Consider the following 17,078-nt stretch of genomic DNA (forward strand, 5'->3'; position numbering starts at 1 on the left):
CAAGCTGAGTAACCCTTTTTCTCAACACGAGTAGTACACGAATATTTGTCACACTGGATAAGGGAGATATTGAATGCAAACACAATTTTTATGAAGACATTGAAATTTCTGGTAATATAAGATCCTTTTAGCCTTAATTGTGGTATTACGGATGATCTCTGGCTTTCCTGGAAGGACACTGTGGGTAACAATATCAACTGTGTATCTCCAGAGTATGCAATGCTTCCAGCTCAACTCCATGTCTTTAGTGTTGTTTTTAAAGTGAGTGTGTGTGTAAAATAAAAGCTTGCTTGCTTTTGGTTGCACAAGAAACTACTTTTGATATTGCTAAGGGCCCCTCTTCCACTTTTCTTTCTAACCACCAAATGCTGAGGACACTCTAAATTGAACAAGTCCTGAAGAACTTGTGTGAAACTTTGTTTAATGATGGAACTGAATTGCCCAACCTGTCAGGTACTTAGCCAATTAAAATTATTTCTCCAAAAGTATATTCTTATATCTCTGTGTTTTGGGCTCATTTTACAATATTAATATGATTCTGGCACTGTGCCCTTCGCCAAGATGAAGTACCAGCTGAGCCTAATGGTCTAAACTGTCAACTCCCCGGTTCTTTATTAATCCCGGGGAAGTGGCCTGCACCTCAGTCATTATTGCCCAATTAGGTAAATAATCATCACATTCATTCTCATTAGAGCACTCTCTTCACAGAAAGCTTTGTTCCTGAGAGTTTCAATTAGTCTTAACAAGTTACAGATGCCACTAGCATCTCCCTTTCTCCATTAGTCCCCCCAACCAAATGAAAATCTAGTGTCTAATTAAGGAAACCCAGGTCCTCATAAAACTTACTCTCTTTGCCTCTGTTGTATTCAGAAATGGAGACGGTCATTAAGTGAGGCCAATTGGCCTACCTGAGTTTTCAGTCATTGCTCGGTGAGGAAGAACTCCTGTGCTCATAAGCACAAGCACCAGGTTCAGCAAGAACAAATGTTTTCTTAAAGCATCGAGCCTCCATCTTTCTCCTCCTCACTCCACTTTCAGGGGAAATTTCTTGAGGCATGGTGGTGTGTAATTATCATTGCACAAGATGTACTTCATTGCACAACATGGGGCTCAAGCTGACTCTGAGTGTAAGTATAAGACATAGACAACTTGTTTTCTCTTTTCAAGGATGCTATTTTCCTAGTAAAAAGAATTCACAGAAATGATCTGGGATGTTTAGAAGTCCAAGGGAAGGAGAGAAGAGTTCCATTTTCACTTATCCAAGAGGCAAGCTCTTCAAATGTCTTTTTCCCTTTGCCCAAAGAAAGTTAAGTGGTAGCAGGCTGAGATGAAAGTGGTAAATTGCAACAAAAAATATTTGTTTCTCATCTCATTATGCTGCAATCAGATACAGGCTAGTACACAGGGAAGTGAGGCACACATACACAGATATGCTGCTCAGATCCCCCTTCAACAAAGACCTTGCTGTCCAGCTGTGAGGAATATGGTTTGCTGACATCCTCCAGCTGTTAGATTCCTTGGGGTCTGCCTCAGCTTTTTAGCTGCTATTCTTGGTACAACCTCTACCGATGACTAAGTTCCAGTAGAAGGGTCTAGTTATTTCCACCCAACATGGGAATCCTAAAGGATTCCTGAGCTGGCAGGGACTGTCAGGTTAATATCAGGCTCTGATGGGTCCTCCAGCCCAATCTTACTTCTTCCCTTTGCTTTCACAGGTGTGACTTGTCCCCAGATTTTTGTCCCCTGATTCTGTTTCAGCATCTGCTTCCCAAAGAATCCAGTGTGAAGCAGGAGGTAAGGAAGGAAGGGGCCCAAGATCATTTTATTTTCTAGGGATGGTCTTTTTGGTTGCCTCTGTTGCATAATGTCAGAGCTTAGCAAAAATCCTACTTATTCAAAACTAAAGCCAGGGAGAAAGCTACCAGGATGCTGGAAATTACTGTGATGATGACTGCTATGCTGAGTCTGTCTGCCGAGTAGCCTACGTGCCTATGCTCAGACATCACACTGGCTCCTCTTAGAGATCTACTGATTCTTTGTAGAGATGTTGAGGACATTTTAGTGCTGTTTCATCAAAGTACTGAATATAAAGCTCCATAGTATCAGTTTTCTTGATCAAGAAACATCTTGCTGTGCATTTCCTTCCAGACTACAACAAATTATATTTGGTCAGTTTTGCCCTTAGTTTTAGCCACTAACTAGGAAACACGGAATAAACTCTGATTGGTTGCAGTAACTTTGCAGTGACTCACAGCCTAAATTTGGTTCTTTTTTCTTTACAGTTACAATTTAATGTTTTTCATGACCTTCTTGTTTCAGTTTTTATTTTTCATTGTGTTGGGTGTGTTCTTACATGTATGGGTAGTGTACACAGTGTGGGTACTAGAGCCTGTGGGATTTTGAATGTTGGCTTTGTCACATGACAGCTGTGCTATCTCGGGCTTGCTACTGACCACACTGAATCTCAGGTCCTTTGTAAAATTGTAATAATAAGAATGCCTGATTTATAGGGCTACTGTGAGGGTTAAATGAGACAATGCATGTAAAGTGCTTAGTGAAATGCTTGCCCTGTAAAACCTGGGTACCTGTTATTGGTGCTGATGCAACGAAGTGTCAATAACTAGACAGAGAGCTGCAAGAACTGGAAATTAGAGGGTTGTCTCAACGTAAGTCCTAGGCTTCTAGCCAACTGGCTAGAATAACGTTTTCTGCAAAAATTGACACGTAAGAGGTAGAGGCTTTGTTTAAACTAGATCTACAATGAAGACTGGCTATTTTATTTGCTATAATGCATGCTAGCTAATCTAATACATTTGATTAACACATTTGATAAATCTAATGTATTAAATTCCCACTATGAAAACAGTGGTGACTAAATTAACTGATGGCCGATAAGGTGAAAAGAACTAAGCCAATCATTGAGAGACTAGAACACAAGAAAGACTGGTTATGATGAGTGGTTCAGGGATCAGATCACTATTTATTAACAGGAATGCTACGTACAGGGCAATTCTGTGTTAGGATAGATGGTCCTGTGCAGGAAATTTGGCATCCCTGGACTGTGCTTACTAAATGCCAGAAGTAACCCCTGCTGCCCCAGTCTTTGTGATAACACCACTGTCCCATCATTTTCAAATGCCCCAGGATTGCCTCCTGTTAAAAACCGCAGAGGTGTGGAAGGACATCTAGAGGTAGATCGGGAGTATTCCAGGAGAGGAAAAAAACCTCTTGCAGCGTCAGTTTAAAAGCCGTGTTCACAGCTACAGCTGAGCAGGCCGTCAGTTCCCTCATCCCTGCGGCTTTCCGTGGCCTTATTGGCCTTGCCGGAACCACGTGAGCGCCTGGGCCACTCCCCAAGCTGCTGCCCACACAGGGACCCGCGGCCAGTAGGCCCACCCGCTGTGGAAGCCTTTTTACACTGCTGCCTGGGACTGGGGAACACCGGAGAGGCCTGCCAGAGCCATGCGCCAGGCCGCCGTGCTCCCTGGTCCCCTGCAGGCTCAGCTGTACCTCGCCCCTCCCCGCTGTCTTCTGCAGCCCAGCTTCTCCTTGCTGCACAGCTGAGCCGCAGGAGGTCCCGGTTCCTGTTCCCGAGCTGGGCTGTTCCCAGCCGGCTGGGCGCGAAAGGCCCTGGGGGCAGTGCTCCCCTGCTCCACCCCACAGGCTCCCTCAGCTTTTGGTTCCAGAGATAATATCTGAAGGATAGAGAAGGAGACGGAAAGCAGAGAGAGAGCCTGAAGGTAAAAAACCTTTGCTTTTAATTCCTGCTGGCCCACGCCGCTTAAGATGGGCTGGGTCGTGCCTCCAAGTCTCGGCAGCCTCTGCTCCGGTTCCCTGAAGCCCTGCCTGGCTGCCGCCGCTGCAGGTATTCTTAAAGAGACAGGACAGAATACGGCTGGTTTTACTCATGATTTGGAAGTCTTCTCTGGCTGTACCCCTTCTTTCCCAGTTGTACCCCTCTTCTGGCTGTACCCCTTTTTCTGGTGTACCCCTCTCCTGGCTGGCTCGCCAAAATGTATTATTGGGGTTCAGGGGTTCAGGGTGCCCTCAGCTCCCCTGAGAGGATATTTCTCCAGGTTCTTGGCCTCCTGCCCTCTCAAGAGTGAGAGAGGGGACCACAGCGAAGTGCGCAGTTAATTCTGGACTCAGAAGTGTCAGTAGAAAGTGATTTATTTAGAGAGAAAAAAAGGAGGAGAGAGAAATAAACAGCTAACTCTCACACCGAGTGAGACAATCCAGAAAGACGGAATCCAGGAGAGGAAAGCAGCTTTCACCCTGAGTGGAAGGGAATAGAGAGAGATGGAGTTTAGGAGGGGAAGACAGGCTTCCACGAGAGAGTGTGGAAGGGGACTCCAGAGGGGAATCCAGGAGAGAGAAAAGCAGCTTCCACGAGCAAGAGAGTGTTGGTGGAAGTGGATCCAAACATGGAGTCTGAAGGGCTGTGGAAGAAGGGGACTTTTAACCTGGGAGGAACCCCCACCTTTTCTAAGACCCCCCCAGGCCAATGAAAGGAGTTCATTAGAACTGCCACTGGAGTGATTGCCTCTTAAGTTTCTGTCCGCACCCGCAAAATGTAAACATAGACCCTTAAATCTCCCAGATGGAGAGAGATGGGAGGGGGGCATGGCACTGGGAAGTTCTCCCCCTTAAAACTACGCCCCCTTGTGGACCCAGAAAGAGAACACCTTTCCTCAAAATGACAAAGCAAATATGAAAAACATTAACGTTTCAGGAATGTGAGCACAGATACATGGGGGTATTGTACTACTCTTGAAGATTTTATGTAATCCTGAAATTATGTCAAAACAAGAAGCTAAAAATGAAAACTGTCCTGGTTGGGAAGACACATAATATGGTTGCTCAACCCATAGGGGAAGAGCTGGCAGAATGTGATGGCTGTGGCCTCTGCACAGTACTGAAGATAGGGGTAACACGTTGAGCAAGGGCTGCTGTTACACTGAGAAGTGAGTTTTAGAATTGTTCGGCAAGTTTCTTCTCATTCAGACCAGTATAGGCTTTCCTGGTAAACTACTATCCAACATATGTGTTAATTATTAGCTCAGAGAGAGATTCAGCAAGTGGCCTAATGTATGTTCCCATGAAACACCACGAACTTCATACTCTCTGGGGAGATCTAGGAATCAGAAATATAGATGCTATTAAGAGCAAACAGACGTAACAGCTAACACATATAAAGTGCCTACTACGTGCTAACCACTGCTACTGGCACTTTCTATAGAAGAACTAATTTAATCATCACCATAACCCTATTAGATAGGTGATATTTTTGCAACCTCCATTTTACAGATGAAGAAACTGAAGCATAGACCTGGTGAGTAACTCACCCAGTGTTAGTATGCAGGGGAGCTGGGATTGAAACACCAGTTAGGGTTATTCCAGAGGATGATGGCTGTCTTCACCACTCTACTCTTCTGCTTCCTGACAGGCTCTGAGCAATGAAACTCTTTTTACATTGTGCTTATAAAGCAAACTGAGGTGTCCAGGATTAGACATCTAAAAGAGTCTGAGCTGTTGCACCCCATACTGGGGCAAAGTGAGTTGTTGGTGCTGAGTGGGGACTGGAGCCAAAGCTCAACAGAGGCATCAGAAGGTAGGAGCAGGTATGTGGAGCAGACTAGCAGAACAGTCAGAAGAAAGAAGAAAGCTGGAGGGTTTTGGCGGAGGTTGGGTCACTAGACAGCAGAGTGAGAGGAAGCAACACCCAGACTAGTAGGTGACTGATCAAGGCAGAAGCTGGGGGGTCAGTGTAAGAACAGGCTAGGCTTCAGAGCCAGAACTCACACACAAAATATGTTGGATTTATTCCTTGGAAAGGCTGTGTGTTCCAGTGTGTCTGATAAGACCTTGGCCTTGTCCTTCTGGTGGTACTCACCTTTCTCAAAAAGTAGCTAAGTCTAATCTTTGCCACGAAGGAAGTGGGGAACAAACACTAGCTGACACCTGCATCCCGGGCTCTTTGCTGGGTATTTAACGTGTATTACCTTTCTTAATGCAATGTTTTGAACAAGTGTGTCTGAGCCAAACTGCCTACTGTGCACATATATATTAGGTTGGTGCAAAAGTAATTGCTGTTTTTGCCATTAAAAGTGTGGCAATTACTTTTGCACCAACCTAGTAGAAAGAGTGACTATTTAAAGTGTGGACTCAGCTTTTGATTCAGTGAAATTTGGAGTGTAAATTGGACCTTGGTGTAACTGTAATTAAATAGAATAATATAGTTAATTATTCACTCTAAGTGCAATACAAATATAGGGACTCAAAACATCACAGGTATTAGAAAAAGCAGGCAGGCCGGGTGTGGTGGTTCACCCCTGTAATCCCAGCACTTTGAGAGGTCAAGGCGGGCGGATCACCTGAGGTCGGGAGTTTGAGACCAGCCTGGCCTACATAGTGAAACCCGTCTCTACTGAAAATACAAAATTAGCCGAGTGTGGTGGTGCATGCCTGTAGTCCCAGCTACTCAGGAGGCTGAGGCAGGAGAATTGCTTGAACCTGGGAGGCGGAGGTTGTGATGAGCCAAGATTGCTCCATTACGCTCCAGCCTGGGCAACAAAAGTGAAACTCTGTCTTAAAAAAAAAAAAGAAAGAGAAAAAGAAAAAGAAAAGAAAAAAAAGAAGCAGGCATGCTCTCATTGAACCAACATGGAAACTTTTGCATACAACAGGAAGTATCAAGCTCAATGAACTATGGAGGCCAGCTCAGACACAATTATACACATAATTTCTTAATCATTATAACTATCTGAGGAAGGCAATCATATAATTTCAGACTTTTGTGGTTATCATAAGGATTTAATTCAGTAAAGCGTATAAAGGATGTGGCTCAGTGCCAGCCACAAGGGAAGCCCTGAATGCGTGCCACCTGCTCTGCTCATTTTCTCAAGAGAGAAACGAAGTTTGTGAATGTAACATGTCAAAAGCCACAGAAATAACAAATGGTTGAGAGAGGATTTGAATTCAGGTCTCTAAACTTTGTCCCCTATTTGTGCAGCTTTCAAACTAACTTTTAAATATTTTACTGGTTGAAAAATATTTTTTTAAAAAGAAATACATGCCCAGGCACATGAAAATTATATGAAATTCAAATATCTGTGCCATAAATGAGGTTTTACTGGCACACAGCCATGCCAGTTTGGTCACATGCTGTCTGTGGCTGCTTTCATGTTACAATGCCAGAGTTGGGTAGTTGACACAGAGATCAGAGGACCTGCAAAGCCTAAAATATTTAATATTTCCCTTTACAGAGAAAGTTGATTGACCCCTGCCCTAGACCTTAGACCCCTGCTCTTTCCATTATTCCCAAGTGCTGGTGGATCCAGATTGGTTGTGACATTGCTAAATCTCCCTGAAATCTTAGGAAATTATTAAACTGCCATGAAGGTTGCACTAAGTGCCCCCTGCTCGCTCGAATAGGAGCGTTTTGGAGGTGCCAGATGGGAATAGATTCCTTTCTTTCATCTTAACAAAAAATCCAGTCTCACTCTCTTTGATGTTCAAGAGCATTTGATTAATTAGGATATAAGGGGGGAAGGAACAATCTGAGCTGTTGAGCTGGACTGAGCTGGCAGTTTCAGGTGCTCTCATTTCAGCTCCTCCTCCCATGTCTAGCAGGCTCCCTGAACTCCCAGCTGAGTGTAATCGGAGCTGTGTAACTGGAGGGCGAATGCCCAGGCTTTACAGTCAGAGACCTGTATGTGTACTGTGATTCCCCACTTGCTAGTTGTATGGTTTGGACATGTTACTCAACCTCCTTCAGTCTCAGTTTCTGCAGGTCTAATATGAGGGTAATGAGAATACCTATAGGTTTGAGTGATTTGGAGGATTAAATGCAAACATATGTGAAAAGATTATTTTCCCCAAAGAGTTGGCTCTGTGAGCATTCAGTAAATATTAGCTATTATTGTCTCTTTTTTTCTGCCTACTTGTCAGTAGGGAAGGAGCTAACTTTCCAATCCTAGTTTAAAAGCCCTTGAAAGTATTTTTAGGACATTTTAAAAAAGTAATACATGCACATAATACAAAATTCAGGTAGCACAAATAATAAAATAAGTAGCTCACAAAATGATGTATCCTGGACTGTTCAAGGATACATAGATACTTAGACTTTCTTTTATAAAGAATACTAAAAGTCTGCAACTACGTGAAACAACGATGAATCTCCTGAATCTAATGCTGAGCAAAAGAAGTCAGAAACAAAAGCTCACATATTGTAAGATTCCAGTTATGTAAAGAATTAAATCATTCTACATATTTGGTACTTTATATCCTTGACCTAAATCTCCACATTCCTTCCTCCCACCCTGACTGACTCTGGTAACCACTGTTTTATGTATTTGTGATGAAAATCCCCAAATAACAAATGTTGGTAAGGATGAGGAGAAATGGAAACCTTCATACACTGCTGGAGGGAATGCAAAACCGCAGTTGCTTAGAATGCTAACCACAGTGTTACCGTATGACCCAGCAATTCTGCTCCTAGTTACATACTCAAGAGAAAAAAAAAAAGCTGTCCACACAAAAAGTTGTACATCCATGTTTATAGCAGCATTTTATTCTTAAGAGCCAAAAGGTAGAAAACCACTGAGATATCCATCAACTGATGAATGGATAAACAAAATGTGGTATATCCATATGATAGAATATTATTTGGCCATGAAAAATGAAATATGGATTCATGCTACAACAAAAATAGACCTTGAAAGTGTTATGTTAAGTGAAATAAGCCAATCACAAAAGACAATATATTACATGAGTCCATTTATATGAAATGTAGAGGACTGGCAATTTCATAGAGACAGGAAGCAGACTGGTAGTTAGTGAAGCTTGGGGAGGATGTGAGGTGGGGAGTCAGCTAAAAGTTACTAGCTTTCTTTTTGAGGTGATAAAAATGTTTTAAAATTGACTTCAGTGATGTTTATACATATCTGTGAATATACTGAAAGTCACTGTGTTTTATACTTTTAATGGGTGAACTGTATTGTTATGTGAATAGTTTAATAAAGCTGTTTATAAAAAGAAAAAGTAAAGTATAAAATTAGGTGAAGCCTGTCTGTGCCTCAGGGCTTACTCTTGGTTGGGGGAAGAGATGGGACTGGGAATTGGCAGGAGAGGGCATGGGGGAAGCTGGTAATATTTCCTAATTTGAGTGCTAGTTACAGTGGTATCTTCAGTTTGTGAAAATTCGTCAGCTGATACTTGTGTGCACAGGATTGGACTTCATACTTCAATAAAAATAAAAACTAAAACTAAGAAAGCCACCCTTCTCCACAAATTGACTGTTAGTCACTCAGTTCTTTCCTCGGAAGCAACCACTCTTATATCAAACAGAATCCAGAGACAGACTATTCAGAGAGAGTTACTGATGTATAAGAATATGTGTTCTTGTGTATATTGTGTTTCTTGTCTTCTTTTTATTTCCTGAGAGCAAGTTTTGATAAACCGAGTCCTATGTCCGGTTGACCACCTACTACAAAGGGGTTGTGGATCTCAGAAAAGGATAGGGGGAGAAGAGGGGATGGGAAGAAGTTTTGATCCTGGGTGACCTTCTTGGACATGGCAAGGTTTCAACAAATGTTCATAAAACTGTCAAAGTGAATTTAAGGGCTTTAAAATGTCCAGGTTTCCTTCTAGTGTTGGTCTGAGATCCAGATAAAGTCTCTGATGCCTATTTTGTGCTGGAAACTCCAGGAATCCCTTTGGGCTGCCTTGATCCCCAAAGCCTTCTATTATTTTTTCTTTCTTTTAAAAATCAATTTAAAAAAAATTCATTTTCTATTTATGTTTATTTTAAATTTATTCTTAGTTTTGTAGAGACTGAGTCTCGCCATGTTGCCCTGACTGGTCTTGGACTCCTGGTTTCAAGCAATCCTCCTTCCCCAGCCTCCCAAAGTACTAGGATTGCAGGTTTCTTTCTTTGTTTTTCTTTGAGAGGGGATCTCTCTATGTTGCTCACATTGTAGTGCAGTGGCTGTTCACTGGCATGATCCCACTGCTGATCACCATGGGAATGTTGACCTGCTTGGTTTCTGACTTGGGCTGGTTCATTCCTCCTAAGGCAATCTAGTGGTCACCTGCTCCTGGGAGAGGGGTAACCATACTGATGCCAAACTTAGTACAAACATCTGACTGGCATAGCACACTACAGCACAGAGCTTCTGGGCTCAAGTGATCCTCCCACTTTAGCCTCCTGAGTAGCTGGGATTACAGGCATGCACCACCACTCCTGGCTAGGCGTCTGTTCTTGATGAGTCCTCATCAAGAACAGAGGCCTAGCCAGAACAGCATTTTTGTAATTCAGAACAGCATTCATGTTCCCCTTGTAAAATATTTGCCTGTCTCCATTTTTAAAAAAAGAATACATATATTGATTTTAAAGTGATTTTTAAAATGCAAGGCCTTTCTCTTAAATTAGCCTAACTGAACCGTGTTGAGCTACGTTCACTTTGGAATATATTTTTGGCAATCTCCTTGTTTTCTAATAAATAAATGTTTTTATTTACTTAAAAAAAGACAAAGCTCTTTTCCTCCCCAGTTCATCTGCATCTTGTTATTGAGCCACAAGAAACAGCAGCCCGACCCTCAGTTTGGTCCGGGAACAATATTAGATAGAAATAAAAGATTAAGGGCAAACACAGAAAGAGTCATCTTAAAAGATTTAATTAAGGCCTAAATTTTAAACATTCAGCAGATCCCATTCTTAGAATATGAATTTCTCGTCAGCCTTGGAATATGAAGGAAACCTTCCAAGGATATGAAATTGAACTTTAATTGTATTAGTTATTACAATCAGGGGCAAGCTGTGATTGGCAACTTGTCTCCCTTGCACTTTCTGCCCATATTCAACAACCTCCTCTTGGGTCCCCGGTGCTCGCCTCTCAGGAAGATGTGAATTATTTTGAGTGTAACTGGGCCTGGCCTATGATATAGTCATTATCTGAATCCATTGTTTGCCAAGTAATTGCTTTGTGACTTTGGGTAACTTACTTAGATACCTTGGGTCTTAGTTTCTATCTTATAAAATTGAGATGAATATACTTACTTTGTCAAGATTAAATGTCCCAAGTGTTTGGAACATCATAGGCTCCCAATAATGAAGATCTCCTTCCTTTCCTCACCGTACTTCCCCTTTCTACCCTCTTCCCTTTTTCTTGAAAGTTTTAGAGATTTTTAAAAATATACTTTAAGTTCTGGGATACATGTGCAGAATGTGCAGGTTTGTTACATAGGTATACACATTCCATGGTGGTTTGCCGCATCCATCACCTTGTCATCTGCATTAGGTATTTCTCCTAATACTATCCCTCCCCTAGCCCCTGAACCCCTAACAGGCCCTGGTGTGTGATGTTCCCCTCCCTGTGTCCATGTGTTCTCATTGTTCAACTCCCACTTCTGAGTGAGAACATGCAGTGTTTGGTTTTCTGTTCTTGTGTCAGTTTGCTGAGAATGGTTTCCAGATTCATCCATGTCCCTGCAGAGGACATGAACTCATCGTTATTTTATGGCTGCATAGTATTCCATGGTGTATATGTGCTACATTTTCTTTATCTAGTCTATCATTGATGGGCATTGGGTTTTTTAAGAAAAGAGATAAGGAGCTAGAGAATCACGAGAAATATTAAGACATTTTGCTGTGTACTCTGTTTCATGCCATTTCCCACACCTTCCCCCATTCCCAGGAATTAAGATTGAAATTGAAGGTTTGGGGTCACAACATCAGGATGAGAGTTGCCACACAGAGGTTCAGCTTTGTTTGGGTCACACACATTGCAGAGGAAGGACCAGGTAGTATTTATTTGGGAGAAGAGAAGATTCAGGGGGGCATGGTGCCTGTCACACACTTTCAAGGGCTGTCACCTGGGAGAAGCATTACACATGGGACTATTTCAAGGCTGCACTCAGGGTCTTTTCTCAGTAATATCTTAGAGGTTCCAAGTAGCTTGCCTTAGGAGAAGGTGATTATCCCATCACTAGAGGTTATTAAGTGTAGATCCTTAGTTCCATTGGTCAGGGATTCAGGTACTGGGGGAAGATGCAAGCAATGACCCATGCTATGCCTCCCAGACCTACCTGTCTAGGATTTTATAGTGATTGACAAAGACCCTCCCTTCCCCCACCCCCACTCCCAGGCGGATTTCCCCCCACCCCAGCAAAGCCTCTTCCACCTGCTCCCCCAGTGCCTCACCCACACAAACTGAAAGAGTTCTCAGCTGTAAACAAATTGAACTGATGAACTAGTTCTCCAGGGCTAATGACTGAAGCCACTTATTCTCCCAACAGCATTTTCATTTTAATGGGGACATCAAACCTTGGCCCAGGAGTGACTTAGTAATATAGGAATTCCAGGTGGTATGGCATGTGGAGAGGAATAGAATGGGCTGGCAGCTTGCCCAAGGTCACACAGCCAAGAGTAAATAAAACCTAGCTGCCCCCACCCCCAGTCTCATGCTCTGGCCCCCTCCTGAGGCTGCTTCCTGTCAGGTCACCCTGGGGACTTCCTGCCCCATTCTGAAGCTGTGTTAGTGACTGTGGCATGGCCTGAGTGTGAAGAGGCTGTGATGGTGAGTCCTGAAATAGTCTTCCTTCACGGCCAGATGCTGGCATGAATAATAGCAGCTTCCTAGAGGTCTGATCAGTAGATATGCAAATGCTTAGAGCAATAACATTGCTCTCCATTACCAGGCTAACACTCCCAGTAAAGAGTGTGCCTTGATCCTGACAGTTTTATATTTTCTGGTTTGTCAGACTGAAATCAGGGTCTAACTGATGCCTATATGAAAGCATAACAGGTACGTGACTGGCGGAGGTCCAACTCCTTTTTCTTTGAATTAGAGGCCCTTCCACCGAGAGCTGGCAAGAGCTCCAGCTCTATGCACATCAATTATGTTCTCTGGCCAAGAGCCTTGCTGCACAGTAAACATGACTGGAGCCACCATGAGCCTCATTTGTGATATGGTCCCCATATAAAGAAGGCAGCGAGGCAGCAGTGTTCAGATCCCTTCTTTAACTTGTTCCACCCATCACCCCAGGTATAGAGTCCTGGAATCTGAGCATTCATTACATATTTGCTTGTAGTTGTATAATAAAAATAACATTTATCATTGTCTAAAACTGATGTTAATTGCTAGTAAAATCTCCTACTCTGCTGGATAACAAAAACTTAATTGCAGCTGGGTGCAGTGGCTCATGCCTGCAATCCTAGCACTTTGGGAGGCCAAGATGGGTGGATCACGAGATCAGGGGTTTAAGACAAGCCTGGCCAACATGGTAAAACTCCTTCTCCACTAAAGATAAAAAAAATATATAGCCAAGTGAGGTGATGCCTGCCTATAATCCCAGCTACTCAGAAGGCTGAGGCAGAAGAATCACTTGAACCTGGGAGGTGGAGATTGCAGTGAGCCAAGATTGTGCCATTGTACTCCAGCCTGGGTGACAGGGTGAGACCCCATCTCAAAAAAATAAAAAATAAACTTAATTGCAGGCAATTAAGTATTTACTCTTTGTGCTTGTAGTCATTTTTAAGCTTTAGAAAATGTATGCAATATCAAGTCTGTGTGTGTGTGTGTGTGTGTGTGTGTGTGTGTGTGTGTGTGTGTGTAAGATGTCTGGTCCTTGGTGTCATCTCTTATTATTGACATCTATTTGAGATATCTCTGTTCCCACCTTGCACTTAGCTGTCAGCAAATCAAAGTGGTGCCTCCTTGTTCCAACTGCAGGGCCTCCTGGGCCACAGGCTTTGTCACAAAGGCATGGCTCTTGTTGCTCAGAGTAAGTACATTCTTCTGATCCCTGCACCAGGCTGCAGGTGCAGAGACCCACATGTGGCTGTTTCAAGCTCTCTGCCTAGACACTCATATAGACATTTCTTCTTACTTTCAATATGTAGAAGAGGTCCCCTGTGCCTTACTTACTCTCTGTACTGTCTCTGGAAAAAGTGGGTAGGGTGGGTTACAGATGCCCTTGCTCGTGACGTTCTCCAACCTGTAACTCCTGTCTCATGCCCCAGATTCCCATCAGTGTCTGCCCTAGGGTGGTACTGGGCTTAAGATCTCTCTCTTAGAAATGCCTCCATGTTTAAGCTCTTGTTTCCTCCCTGCATACTCCTCATGCTTTCCCATTCCTGGATCGAGATATCCTGGTTTTCATTTTTCTTTCTAAATCACTTGAAACTCAAGAGCAAGAAATAGACTAAAACTTTTTGTTTTTCACATTTCCTAATTAACATGCATTGTGGTAGTAAAAACCTCATGATACAGTTGTCCAAATAGATAATTATGTAATGATAGAAATGCTAAGCAGGGGTGGGTGGAGGAAGAACACGTGGTTAAGAAGCAAAAGGTCCGCCTTATCTGTGAGGGGTACGTTTGAAGAGTCCCAATGAATGCCTGAAGCTGCAGATAGTACTGAACCCTATATATACCATGTTTTCTCTTACACATACATACATAACTATGATAAAATTTAATTTATAAATCAGGCACATAAAGAAATGAACAGCATTCTACTGCACTATTATAACTGAAACCGTGGAAAGTGAAACTAGATAAGGAAGGACTACTGAATACAGCTAATTTGATTCTTTTATTGCTTGTAATCTTTCTCAATCAGAATTCCAGAGAAAATTAAGTTTCGTGGAAAATATTTGCGATTCTTTCTTTCTTTGGTTTTTTTTTTTTTTTTTTTTTTTTTGAGAGGGGATCTCTCTATGTTGCTCACATTGTAGTGCAGAGTAGGGTGTTCTAACACTGCATACATCCAGCAACGAATGCTGGCAAAAACCAGTAGAATCAACTTTCACAGAACTAGGAAACATAGCGAAAAACTAACAACAACCAGGGGAAGATTAATGAAGAAAGAACTGCAGCATTGTGGTAAGACAGTGTTAGAGCATTTAAAATTGTCTGATTGCCACCCTTCCTCCCCAGAGTAGTGGTGGCCATGAAGATACTATTCTAGTTTGCCAGTGCCACAGGGGACAGATAAACTTTTTATTCTTGAAGAATTTTGTTGGTATGTTTTGACCTTTCTGGCAGCTCCCTGAAGGATCAGTGCAAAGTGTGCCTTTGTTTTACCTAACTTCAAATATGCCCAGGGTCATAGAGCTTCCTGAACCACATTTGCGAAAAATATTTCAAGCTAAAGGCATTGTCCACAGCAACCTGGGGCAAGTGATAACAGTCAGGACAAACAATAGATCAAAAATCCTAGGAGGAATGAGATTGGAAAAGAAGGTATATGGAGGAATAACAATTTTCAAAAGCACTAATATGCATAAGTGAATCAAGGAGCTCAAATGCACACTCAGGACTGAACAAACTGTCAAAAAAAACATGAGAGGATCCTGAACTTTCACCTCTGGGTATCTTAAAGGAAGGTGAGAGAGAGAAAGGGACAGAAAAAGTATTTAAAGAAATAATGGCCAAAACCAGGGGTTTGCTGGCAAGATGGCTGAATAGGAACAGCTCTGGTCTGCAGCTCCCAGCAAGATTGACACAGAAGGTGGGTGATATCTGCATTTCCAACTGAAGTACCCAGTTCATCTCATGGGAACTGGTTTGACAGTGGGTGCAGCCCATGGAGGGTGAGCTGAAACAGGGTGGGTCATTGCCTCACCTGGGAAGCACAAGGGGTTAGGGGATTTCATTTCCCTAGCCAAGGGAAGCCATGAGAGACTGTACTGGGAAGAACAGTGCATTCCGGCCCAGATAATTCACTTTTCCCCACAGTCTTCACAACTGGCAGACAAGGAGATTCCCTTCAGTGTCTGCACCACCAGGGTACTGGGTTTCAAGCACAAAACTGGGCAGCTGTTTGGGCAGACACTGAGCTAGTGGCAGGAGTTTATATATATATATATTCTAGTGGCACCTGGAATGCCAGCGAGATAGAACCGTTCACTCCCCAGAAAATGGGGCTGAAGCCAGGGAGCCAAGTGGTCTGGCTTGGCAGAGCCCATCCCCATGAAGCCTACCAAGCTAAGATCCACTGGCTTGGAAGTCTCACTACTAGCACAGCAGTCTGAGGTCAACCTGGGACTCTTGAGTTCGCTGGGGGGAGGGGCATCCATTATTACTGAGACTTGAGTAGGTGGTTTTACCCTCACAGTGTAAACAAAGCCCAGGAAGTTTGAACTGGGTGGAGCCCATGGAAGCTCAGCAAGGCCACTGCTGCCACACTGCCTCTCTAGATTCCTCCTACCTGGGCAGGGCATCTCTGAAAAAAAGGCAGCAACCCCAGGAAGGGACTTATAAATTAAACTCACATCTCCCTGGGACAGAACACCTGGGGCAAGCGGGGCTGTAGGCACAGCTTCATCAGACTTAAACGTCCCTGCCTGACAGCTCTGAAAGGAGCAGCAGATCTCCTGGCACAGCGTTCGAGCTCTAATAAGGGACAGACTGCCTCCTCAAGTGGGTCCTTGACCCCCATGTATCCTGACTGGGAGACACCTCCTACAGGAGAGCTCTGGCTGGCATCTGGAGGTGATGAAGCTTCCAGAGGAAGGAACAGGGAGCAATCTTTGTTGTTCTGCAGCCTCTGCTCGTGCTACCCAGGCAAACAGGGTCTAGGGAATCTCCAGCAAACTCCAGCAAACCTGCAGCAGAGGGGCCTGACTGTTAGAAGGAAAACTAACAAACAGTAATAATATCAACATCAACGAAAAGGATGTCCACTCAGAGACTCCATCCAAAGGTCACCAACATCAAAGACCAAAGGTAGATAAATCCACAAAGATGGGGAGAAACCAGCACAAAAAGGCAGAAAATTTCAAAAACCAGAATGCTTTTTTCCTCCAAAGGATCACAACTCCTTGCCAGTGAGGGAACAAAACTGGACAGAGAATGAACTTGATGAATTGTCAAAAGTAGGCTTCAGAAGTTGGGTGGTAACAAACTCATCTGAACTAAAGGAGCATGTTCTAGTCCAATGCAAGGAAGCTAAGAACCTTGAAAAAAGGTTACAGGAATTGCTAACTAGAATAACCAGTTTAGAGAAGAACATAAATAACCTGATGGAGCTGAAAAGCATGGCACGAGAACTTCGTGAAGCATAACAAGTAT

At 43.2% G+C, this 17,078-nt stretch overlaps 1 protein-coding gene and 1 long non-coding RNA gene across 6 annotated transcripts in view; one reads left to right on the plus strand and one right to left on the minus strand.

Moving 5' to 3' along the window:
- NPSR1 (neuropeptide S receptor 1) overlaps nucleotides 1-17,078 on the minus strand; it is a 199,967-nt gene that overhangs the window by 89,470 nt on the left and 93,419 nt on the right. The gene's annotated exons all lie outside the window — the stretch shown is intronic.
- The window catches only part of LOC135276503 (uncharacterized), a 52,417-nt gene continuing 39,001 nt past the window's right edge, over nucleotides 3,663-17,078 (plus strand). Inside the window, exon 1 of the long non-coding RNA XR_010344025.1 lies at nucleotides 3,663-3,740. This is a non-coding gene — a long non-coding RNA (uncharacterized LOC135276503). The remainder of the gene's footprint in view (nucleotides 3,741-17,078) is intronic.

Source organism: Aotus nancymaae, unplaced genomic scaffold (genome assembly GCF_030222135.1).
Source record: "Aotus nancymaae isolate 86718 unplaced genomic scaffold, 86718_ANA_hifiasm-v0.15.2.pri h1tg000025l, whole genome shotgun sequence".
In the NCBI taxonomy this organism is placed as follows: domain Eukaryota; kingdom Metazoa; phylum Chordata; class Mammalia; order Primates; family Aotidae; genus Aotus; species Aotus nancymaae.